Here is a 10,091-nt window from a genome sequence, read left to right as displayed (position 1 = left end):
TTCCTCTTCTCTACTTGTGTTTGGTTGTTATTGTTTCAATCTATATTAATCATTTTATAATGGAGAAATAATTCCTGAAAGAGTATAACTTTCAAAATGATTGACTTATTTGTGATATAGGGAGATGCTCTGTCAAATTCACTGACTCACTAAAGGAGTTAATGGTTCTTTACAATTAATTGTTATCAGAAACCAGAACAGAAGACAATATAAAATCAATTTCTTCAAGTCCTCAATAAGTGCAATAAAATGTTACCTTGCTCCTTCAGTGAATGACGTGGTTTCACAACCAGATAAAACAGAACAAGTGTGGATCAGCAATCAGGATTTCAGTATGATCTAATAATTGTTATATTAAGGGTACTAGTGAGATACAATATTAATAATTCAGGGGTTGCAGATATCCTTATTTTCTCTGAAGAATATGCCATCTAGTATGTTTAATAGCTGGTTCTCCTTATGCAAGTGTGTATCTGCACATACTTTGATTTTGAAGTTTCTTAAGTTTCTACCAATCCAATAGTAATTTTCTACTGACCTATCAAGGTGCTACTTCAACATTTCAGGAGTTTAATGGTAAAGAAACAGATTACTTAGAAGACAAGAAGAGAGATTCTTCATAGATAAAATGAAGCAGCCAAGATATTTGGCCAGGATCCTGAAGCCAAAACCTAAGATTTGAGAAAGATAAGAAGAGAGGAGTGGGCAAAGCCTTTTTCTTTATTATTAGCAAAGACTTTAACCCAAACTCCCATGAGTAGATAGCTAGGTTAGATGACTTAAGAGATACCTGGCTTACATTGATTGGTATTTGTTTGTTTTTTAGTTTATTTACTCTTGTCTAAAAGACCTGGATGATGACTTCTTTTCCTTGGGTGATAATCTGAATCCTGCATAGTTTTCTCAAAATAGGAAGCTCCTTCCAAATAGGAAGTAGCCCAGTCTAATTTCTAATTTCACCTTACCTTAGCAACCAAGTGTGAAGCAAATGTAATGAACATTCATGTACAAATATTTTTCTGGATATACATTTTAACCTATTAAGATAAATATTTAGAAATGGCAATGCTGTATGATATGGTAAGTATACATTAAACTTCAAAAGATACTTCCAAACTGTTCTCTAAGGTAATTGCATCATTTAATTAACCCCACCAGCAGTGTAGAGAGTTCTAACTGCTCCACATCTTCAACAGCATTTGTTATATTAAGTGATATTTAGCAACAGGTGAATGGTTAAACACATTTTGTGTATTACTATAATTACTGCTCAGCAACAAAAGGAAATAAACAAACAACATGGATATATCTAAAAAACATTCTGCTATGTGAAAAAACCCAGGCACAAAAGGACACACAGTACATGAGTTCATATTTTTAAAGTTTTAGAATGATCAGAACTACTAGGGCACCTGGGGGCTCAGTTGGTTAAGTGTCTGACTCTTGATTTCAGCTCAGGTTATGATCTTGGGGTTGTGGGATTGAGCCCTGCACCGGGCTCCCCACTTAGCATGGGGTCTTCTTGTCCTTCTTCCTCTGCCCCTCCCCCACTCACTGTCTGTGTCTCTTAAATAAATAAATAAGATCTTTTAAAAAGAGAGAATAGTCAGAACTAATCTACAGTTAACAAAAGGCATATTACTGATTGCCTGAGGGAGAATGTATGTGATGGAGCTGGGGGGGATGACTGGGAAGGGCACAAAAATATTATAGATACATATGTTCTATATATTGAGTGAGACAATAGTTGCATAGGTATAGATATGTCAAAACTTACCAAACTGTATATTTAAAATGGGCATATTAACTTATATATATTATATCTCAATATAGTTTTTTAAAAACTGAAGAAAATCAATTTAGATCTGAAAGTTAAAGATGAGAAGAAGCCAGAAAAAACAAACGCAAAAACAAAACAAAAATAGTTTTTAAAAATTAACAAAACAAAAAAATTTAAAAATATTTTAAAAACCTATCTTGTAGCAGAGTGGGTTTCAAGGACTCTTGAACATCCTGCTCCTCAAATGTGGAATGGGGAAGGGAAACATAAGTAGTCACTTGAAGCCAAGTCTGTCAAAATCAGTTGACAAGATGGGTGTCTTAGGCTATTGAGGTAGGGAAGGCTCTAAGAAGCGTAGGAGGGAAATCTCCAAAATTAACTTCCTCTGGTTTATACAATTGCTTTGACTGAACCTAGTGGCAATAGCCTCTTCTATTGGCATTGTTTCTTTGTTCTCTTTGGTTTTAAATATTTGAAAAGTTATGTCACTTGGATCCACACTGCTCTTTGCATTGTTTTGACTGATCTCTTTAAGCAGTCTCTCCCATTAGTCCTGGTTTTTCTGTGCAATTTCCCAATTTTTCTTTTGAGATATCATAACAGATCCTTGAAAATCTCTCTGACATTGGTATATTCAAATATCTATTTTCTTAAAGTGCTTAATAAAGCAAACCTAGGAATATACATTTTTATTATTATTTAGGACATAAAAATTAGGGCTTGAGAATTCATTTATCAGTTATAGTTTTGAAATCATTCTTGTGTTTTACATGTGGCTGTCCAATTTTCCCAACACCATTTATTGAAGAGGCTGTCTTTTTTCCATTGGACGTTCTTTCCTGCTTTGTCGAAGATTAGTTGACCATAGAGTTGAGGGTCTATTTCTGGCCTCTCTATTCTGCTCCATTGATCTATGTGTCTGTTTTTGTGCCAGTACCATGCTGTCTTGATGATGACAGCTTTGTAATAGAGCTTGAAGTCCGGAATTGTGATGCCACCAACTTTGGCTTTCTTTTTCAATATCCCTTTGGCTATTCGAGGTCTTTTCTGGTTCCATATAAATTTTAGAATTATTTGTTCCATTTCTTTGAAAAAGATGGATGGTACTTTGATAGGAATTGCATTAAATGTGTAGATTGCGCCATTTGTGACAACATGAATGGAACTAGAGTGTATCATGCTTAGCGAAATAAGTCAAGTGGAGAAAGACAACTATCATATGATCTCCCTGATATGAGGAAGTGGTGATGCAATGTGGGGGCTTAAGTGGGTAGGAGAAGAATAAATGAAACAAGATGGGATTGGGAGGGAGACAAACCATAAGTGACTCTTAATCTCACAAAACAAACTGAGGGTTGCTGGGGGGAGGGGGGTTGGGAGAAGGGGGGTGGGGTTATGGACATTGGGGAGGGTATGTGCTTTGGTGAGTGCTGTGAAGTGTGTAAACCTGGCGATTCACAGACCTGTACCCCTGGGGATAAAAATATATGTTTATAAAAAATTAAAAATTAAAAAAAAATCATTTGAAATCATTTTTATGTTTTAGCTAGAAAATATTGAGAAACATTTAGTTGTATATGGTTCAGTAATACATTTTCAGAAATAAACCTTACTGAATGTGGTATAAATATGAAGTTAAACAGATTTATATTTATTGTATCAAGAAACAAATATAAAATATTGACTATGTATTTATATCTCCATCTAAAGAATACTAATATCTGTGTCATTTGTGGTCTATTTACTTAAAGCACTTGTGTGTATATGTATAAATATTATCTTTGCATTTTTAAGTATCTAAATATGGATACATTATCAACATAACTTTTGGATTTGCCCTTATTTTTTCAATGTGAGTGGAAAATTATTCAAGATTATAGAAAAACACCATTGATCCTTGTTTTCCTACTTTGGAGTCTTAATTTTCCTTGCATGATACTCGGGCTTCATAAGTGATGAAATGAAAGGAAGAATTATTTTAGTTTCAAAAATCACTGGATTTAGAGTTTTAAATCTAAGACTATTTAATTATTGAAACTCAGTCTTTATTAATGCTATGTACAAATAAAATTTAAGATTGATACAAAATATTTTTATCAATTCCCATTTTCCTTAAATGACATGTACACATCAAGTGACTATATTTTATTATTTATCAATTATTTGCTAAATAAGATGGTATTGCTTGCATTTTTTATTTCTAGTTCTGTCATTTTCCTTGCAAAGCCAATCCAGTCTAAGAGTTAAAGAAATAAAAAAAGATAAATGGTTTATGTATTTTTCCCCTCCAACCCAATCCTGACGACTGCTTTATGTTGATTTTGTTGTATATACACATTATTTAATACTCTGAGCTTTGTAGGGACATTAAAGAAGAATAAATAAGGAGGATAATATAAAGGCAACATACAACCAACAATGAAGAAAATTCTGAGTCAACCATATTTGTGTAAGAGATCAAACTTAGACATCTCATTCAACTACACTGATTAAGAATATAAGAATTTAGTCAGTGTCTTGGAAGTCAGATTTCCTGAAGTTACTATTATTATTTTGGTTCCCAATTACCTTAAGAAAATCTATATAGATTGTGTATATTAGATTATTTATAACAGGTCAGCCAGGTAACAGTTTTGAAGTAGTTGTCCTTGCCAACAACATCTATGATCTTGGTAGGCAAAACAGGACAAATGTAGTATCTCAATGTTCTGAAAAACAATCATGTAAGATCCTTGTTAGTGAAGTGTATCACGCATGCTGAGTGTTATAGTTGGACTGTAAAGCACATCACCATTTATGAAGTGTGTTCTAATTTCCAGTCCAAAATAGAAGAAAATAAATATAATCACAATATAATTTTTGCATATAATTCATTATTTAATATGTCTTAAAATTATTAGACTAGGTAAGGTTTTTGTTTGTTTTAAGTGGGCTCCACACCCAATGTGGAGCCCAACGTGACTGATATCAAGAAATGAGCTGAGATCAGGAGTATATACTTAACCAACTTAGCCACCCAGGCACCCCTAGGTAAAGGTTTTTTAAAAGTTTTCTTCTGCCATTTAGCCCATACAATTTAAGTATAAAGGTAATTTTAATCAGTCTTTGCATATTTTTTGATTAGCTCATCCTTCTCTAATTATTACATTAGTTGAAGTTCTCATTAAATCTTCTGCTTCTTATCTCTGCACGACAGTGTCATAATGATGTGAAGGACACTTAGAGGACTAAGGAGATAGTGATTTATAATTTATAATTTAATATGACAAACTTATGTTTCATTTATTATGATGAAACCTTTTGGGAAAAGACACTCACACGTTAAAAATATATGTATTAGTAAGTATAATTTTAAAAATCACAAATGAATACTATTATAACTTGTATATTCCCAAACTCTTCAGCCTTAGGGAAGGATACTCTTCCTTTAGTACTCAACTAAAACCCCCAACTCTCCTCTGTATGATTGCCAGAAGTCTAGTGCTCTCTCTAAGTGCTGTATTTTATCAAGTATTTGTTCACATTTTAACATCATTGAAGTAGGATGTATTTTACAGACAATGAAATCTTGCAATCATTAATCATTGTCAGCCAGGCAACAGTTATATGATTGCTATCATTGTCATCACTCATGTGATTTTGGTAGATATTCCTGATGGAAAAACTGGCCAATGTAATGTTTCAACATTCCGAACATTTGGTTGTAAGAACAATTTGAGGAAGCAATATAAGCTATGTTTTTGGTACAAAATCTTTCTCATGAAGCTTATATCAGGTGATTCTGATGCAAAGAGTTCAAGGCATTACATTAAAGAAAAAAAAAACCTGCTGTAAAGCTGTATATCAAATAAGAAAAAATAATCTAGTAACATATTACAATAGATGCCACAAATGGTTTGACAGTTTGCCTGGGTAGCTGAATATATATAGTCCAAAAATTAGCAGATTTTGATAAAAATAATTTAAAGCACTTTTAGGCACCTAATGGACAAATTATTTCTTACTATTTAGTGATCTTCAGAGAGAAAAAAGTCTAATAATTTAATTACATTACTTGGGAAAATGTCAGTTATTTAAAATGTATGTAGACAGAACATCAATCTTGGTCATATAACTAAATTTAGTGTTCAGTGGAAACTGAATTTCAGTAATTATTATCATTTTATAACTAAAACATTGTCAATTGACTTTTCAAAATATTCAGGTCATGTTTGATGCATACAGATACTGTCATAAACATACATAGTATGCTCTCAGCAATGAAATATTTTTAAAATTGAAAGATGTGTGTTTGTCATAAAAAAAGTTAAGAATTTTGTATATCCTTTTATTCATTTATGTAATAAGTGAACAAGTCTAACTGTGTAACTTTGCCAATTAAGAGAGTATATTATTTTATTCAAAATTATATTTAAAAAATTATTTTCTCAGTTCTGCATCAACATCAGGTTTCCATATTTATGCATCAGGCATCAGTTGAGCCCCTTCTCTGTGCAAGGCACTGAGTTAGAATCTATAATGGATAAAATGTCCTTGCTTATAATAGAGAAAAAAAAAGAGAAGAATTTTAACATATAGAACAGATATAATGCTTGGCTGCTATAGTTTCTTTTTCTTATTCCCATAGAAATAAGAAGTATTATTTTTAGAACATGAATATTAAATGAGGCATCAATTCACCTTTTAGACTCTCCATTACTTTATCTGTAAAATTGGAAAAAAAAATAACCTACCTTGCAAGGTTGTTGAGATATGAGAATAAATGAGATAATGCATGTGGCTCATAGTTGGTCCTATTGTTCCTATTATTGTGTTGACTATTGTTACTTTTAGTGTTCACAGGATATTCTGTGCTTTGAAATGCCAGGATATCAGAACAGCAGTCATTTCTGGAGGAAATGTGTTCAGTCCCTGGAAAATTATTCTCAGATTTCAAGAGGGTGAGCACAAAGTGGATTAATGAATTAAGACATGAACAGACTTCTGAAGTACAGTCTTTAAAACAGAAATTTTCACATGTGCATTGAATTGTGTCACTGTGAAAAATAGCACAGCATCAAAATAAATTCATTGCCCCTGGGTCCATCAGTTTAGTTTAGCATTAACCAAACCCAGGGAGTTAATTTCTCTGTGCTGAGCCACTGTACTAAACTTTTTTTTAACCAATTTTCATTTTATAATGTGGAGTCTTAAATAAATTTTTCACATTTCTGACTGATGGATATAGTATGCCCTGATTAAAATGCAAAAGTAATTTCTGACTGAGGACTAGCTTTGTTTGATAACATCACTTTAATATAGCAGGAGAAATTAGATGGGTTAAAAATAATAGCTTCGTCCCTATTTCTTAAGATGCAGAATTGAAAGACAACTAGTTATAAGTCAATATCAATGTTTTGGGAGACAACCTTTGGGAACTGTTGTATATAATCATTTCAGCTCTCATATTAGATACCTATTAAGGATGATCAAGGTGTTTGTTGTTTTCTAAAAGTAACACTGCTTACTGGAAATCTATTACCTTTTATTTTTTCACTTTTTAAAAAATTTAGTTCTGGCACAGTTAACATACAGTGTTATATTAATTTCAGGTACACACTATAGCAATTCAACAATTCTGTGCCTTACTCAGTGCTCATCAAGATAAGTGAACTCCTAATTTCCTTCACCCATTTTACCCACGCCTCCACCGACACAACAAATCTCTATCTCTACAGCATTATTTTTAAAGTACCTAAGTATAAAGGTAGTAGATATATTCAAATGTTAGAGATCTTGAAGACATTGTTCATGAGAGTGCTCTCTTCTGGATGCTACCAGAAAAATATGGTTATGCTTGCTTATGCTCTCTCTCTCTCCCTCTCTCTCTCTCTCTATATATATATATATATATGCGTGTGTGTGTGTGTGTGTGTGTTTATTTATTTTATAGAAAGAGGGAGCATGTACAAGCTCAGGGGGGAAAACAGAGGGAAATGGAGAGAGAGAATTTCACTGAGATTCTCCACTGAGAATCCTCACTGAGCCCCACATGATGCTTGGTCCCATAATCCTAAGGTTATGACCTGAGCTGAAATCAAGAGTTGGATGCTCAATTGACAGAGCCACCCAGGCACCCTAGAAAAATATATTTTCAAAAAGTTTCATCAGGGGCTTCTGGATGGTATAGTTGGTTAAGCATTTGACTCTTGGTTTTGGCTCAGGTAGTGATCTCATAGCCCTGAGATCAAGCCCTGCTTTGGGCTCTGGACTCAGTGTGAAGCTGACTTGAGATTCTCTCTCCCTCTCCCTCTCCCTCTGCCCCTCCCATTCATGCTATCTCTCTAAAATAAATATATAATCTTTAAAAAATAAAATGAAATAAAAAGTTTTGTTAAAACCTAAGTTTGTAATACTAAAATTTTTTGGCCAACTATTTTTGTCCTCCTGAAAATCTTTAACATTCTATTTTTTGTAAATATTTCCTCATTGTTTGTATATTTGCAATATAGAAAAACGACTCTAGTTCTCTCTCTTGCTGTCTTTTAGTCTCTTTCTCCTTTTATCTGTCATTTTGTATTTTTTTAAAAAAATTTAACTAAGCCCACTTCTCAATGGAATCCATTACATTTGTTAGGACTGCAACAATATCAGATTTTAAACAAAAGTATTGGTCAATGTTATAGATTTTTGAATTCTTGACTTGACAAAATAAAAATTGAAATTGAAAAATCAATAAACTCTGTATCTGCTAAGTTACTTTTTTAAGTTTTATTTTATTTAAATTCAATTTCTTAATATATAGTGTATAATTAGTTTCAGAGGTAGAGTTCATTTATTCATCAGTTGCATATAACACCCTGAACTCATTTCATCACATGCCCTCATTAATGCCTATCATCCTGTTACCCCATATCCCCATCCCTGCCCCTCCAGCAAACCTTACTTTGTTTCTTATAATTAATGAGTCTTTTATGGATTTTCTCCCTCTCTTATTTCATTTTATTTTATTTTTACCTCCCTTCCTCTATAATCTCCTGTTTTGTTTCTTCAGTTCCACATATGGGTGAAATTATATGATAATTGTTTTTCTCTGACTGACTTATTTTGCTTTTCATTATACTCTCTAGTTCCATCCATGTCATTGCAAATGGCAAGGTTTCATTTTTTGATGGCTGACTAATGTTCCATTTTATTTAAATATATATGCACATATATGTATATATACATACATATATACATATACCCCACATCTTTATCCATTCATCTGTTGATGGACATCTGGCCTCTTTCTATAGTTTGGCTATTGTGGACATTGCTGCTATGAACACTGGGGTGTAGGTGCCCCTTCAGATCACATCACTACATTTGTATACTTTGGGTAAAAACCTAGTAGTGCAATTGCTGGGTCATAGGGTAGCTTTATTTTGAACTTTTTGAAGACTCCCCATACGGCTTTCCAGAGTAGCTGTATTAGCTTACATTCCCATCAACAGTGTAAGAGGGTTCCCCTTTCTCCACACCCTCACCGACATTTGAGGTGGTGCTTCATTAAGGTTTTGATTTGTATTTCCCTGATGCCAAGTGATGTTGAGAAATTTTTCATATGTCTGTTGGCCATTTGTATGTCTTCTTTGGAAATGTCTGTTCATATCTTCTGTTCATTTCTTAACTGGATTATTTGTCCTTTGGGTGTTGAGTTTGATAAGTTCCCTATAGATCTTTGATACTAGTCTTTGATAAGACATTTGCAAAATCTTCTCCCATTCTGTTGATTGTCTTAAATTTTGTCAACTATTTCCTTTGCTGTGCAAAAGCTTTTGATGTTGATGAAATCCAAACAGTTCACTTTTGCTTTTGCTTCCATTGTTTTTGGAGTTGTGTCTAGCCAGAAGTTGTTGCAGCTGAGGTCAAAGAGATTGCTGCCTGTGTTCTCCTTTAGGATTCTTCTATCACATTTAGGTCTTTCATAATTTTGAGTCTATTATTGTGTATGGTGTAAGGGAATGGTCCAGTTTTATTCTTCTGCATGGTGCTGTCCACCTTTCTCAACACCAATTGTTAAAGAGTCCTTTTTCCATTGGATACTCTTTCCTGCTTTGTCAAAGATTAGTTGACTATAGAATTGAGGGTACATTTCTGCATTCACTATTCTGTTCTATTGATCTGTGAGTCTGTTTTAGTGGCCAGTACCATACTGTCCTGATGATTACAGCTTTGTATTAGAGCTTGAAGTGTCGAATTATGATGCCACCAGCTTTGGTTTTCTTTTTCAACATTCCTCTGACTGTTCAGGATCTTTTCTGGTTCCATACAAATTTTAAGATTATTT

The sequence above is a fragment of the Neovison vison genome, chromosome 4 (genome assembly GCF_020171115.1).
Source record: "Neovison vison isolate M4711 chromosome 4, ASM_NN_V1, whole genome shotgun sequence".
NCBI lineage: Eukaryota > Metazoa > Chordata > Mammalia > Carnivora > Mustelidae > Neogale > Neogale vison.
Note: the sequence above shows the minus strand (reverse complement) of the source record.